Below are 2,293 nucleotides of genomic sequence, written 5' to 3'. Positions count from 1 at the left end.
ACAGTTCTAGATCCAGAATTCACAGCTGAACTTGAATTCCAATAGGTAAAATTGTCAATTGATCAGCACCTTCTAAATTCCCCTCAGTCATCCGTTACTACTGATAGAATCCTCAAACTTTCTGAAACTACTTCAACGTCTTTTCATTCACCATCATTTCTCCACACTTCTGAAGATCATCCCTCATCTCCATTCATACCTTCACTTCCTCGTCAGCCTATCACTACGCTTCAAATACCCATTACCCCTGTTACCATAACTTCCCCTGTTATCCCAAATCCCCCTATTACCCCAACTCGTGTTCTCAATCCTATCCAACTTAGAGCTATGGCACTCAGTTATGCCCCTCTTGTGATGCCTACTCCTCAAGGTGCCTTACCAGCAGATTATTAGAGTAAAATTGTCTTATTCAATGGAACTGGATCTTACACTGCACAACAACACACAAAGAAAACGACAGATTATTTTGAACTACATGAAATTGACATAGGAGATGTCCAAATGAGAACTTTTTCCCAAACTCTAACTGGAGATGTGAGAACATGGTTTAGATCTTTGCCTCCTAATAGTATAGATAGTTTAGATGTTTTTTACCATCAATTTTTAAATAGGTGGGAGAAGAAAAAGAACCCTCTTCAAATTCTTTGTAAATATGAAAACCTCAAGAGGGGACCAAACGAAACTGTTCAAGACTACTAGACTAGATTCAACAATGTATATAATGCAATACCACTTGACCTAAGGCGTCCACCTGGCTTAGACTTGATAAAGTTTCCAGACGGATTTGACACTGATATGGCTTTTCAACTTAGAGAAAGGAATCCCCCAATGCTAGAAGATATGAAAAGTGTAGCAGTTAGTGTAGAAGCTAATCTGGTATCAAAAAGAGCTACGGTTAGAAACGAAAGGAGAACACCCCTGAAAGATGAAACTTCACCCTTTGATCAAAAAATGGATGCTTTAGCTAAAGGAATGGAAAAATTGATGGAAAAAATAGAAAACATTGAAAGGAAACCTCACTGGGATAATCAACAGGCATTTCCAGTAAGGAGACCAAACTTTAGGAAGAACCATAACCAAAACACTAGTAAAAGTGGGCCTGATCAGAACATTAGACCTCCTTTCCAAGAGAATTATGTTGAAACTTCCCATCAAGAAGACCCTAAGCTAGACACCCAAATCAACATAATGGGGTTAGATGAAGAAGAAACTGTCTTTCTGACTCAAGATGATCAAGAATTATACATGCTTCAATAGTTATAGACCCAAACTAGAGAATCTTTCGACTACAAGCAAGGGTATGACTCTGCTATCTTCGAAGTGCATAAACAGTACAATTTGAGGAGCAAAAAAAACACTGATGTTTGAGACCAAAACAAGAAAGCAATACCTAATCAGCCTAAGAAAGTGAAATCTACTCCAGTTACAAAAACTCTACAAATCCTTTCCAGACCAAATCAGAACCCTCCCAGTCCTGCCATTGAAGATGTAATCGACAACCAAACTTCTAATGAGCAACCTTCCACTTCAGTTTCCCTCAAGGAAACAGTGGAAGAATCTCCAAAAATTTATTAGAAAATCCAATTAAAAAGGCTCCAAACATAGAAAAAGAAGAACAAAATACTCCAAACCATGTTGCTAAAATTTCAAATGTTCAAGCAAACAAATCCCCTCTGCCTTTCAATTTGGGAGTAGAGGTGGCCAAACTTAAAATCTCAATTCTTTTAATAGAACTGGATAAACATGAAACTTATAGATCTCAAATAAGCAAATCTTTAAACTTCGTTGAAAATGAAGACTCTGTTAACCTATTTGATGATCAACCTGAGTTAATTTTTAGTCCTGATGTTAATGGAAAACCAATGGAAGGAGGGATACCACCCTTCTACATTAGCCTTAACATCCATGATAAAATCCTACATAATGCCATGCTAGACTCTGGGGCTTCACACAATCTTATGCCTAAATTCGTTATGGAGAAGCTAAACTTGGATATCACTAGACCCTACAAAGGCCTGTTTTCCTTCAATTCAAGCCAAGTTAAGTGCCTAGGACTTATAAAAGACCTGTGTGTTTCCCTGGTGGAGTACTCTGCTAAGACCATTCTTATGGACATAGTTGTTACTGATATACCACCTAAGTATGGTATGTTGTTGTCTAGATCGTGGGGTGCCAAACTCTAGGGATCTCTGCAACTTGACATGTCATATGCTACCATATCAGTCTTTGGACATCCTAAGAAATTATATAGAGAGACTCTGATGAAGTATGTAGTGAGTACTGAGGAGAGGCC

Source organism: Pinus tabuliformis, chromosome 2_2, assembly GCF_031772625.1.
Source record: "Pinus tabuliformis cultivar Carrire ecotype Pingquan chromosome 2_2, CPIR1, whole genome shotgun sequence".
NCBI lineage: Eukaryota > Viridiplantae > Streptophyta > Pinopsida > Pinales > Pinaceae > Pinus > Pinus tabuliformis.
The sequence above is the reverse complement of the archived record's forward strand: the minus strand, read 5'-3'. Positions refer to the sequence as shown.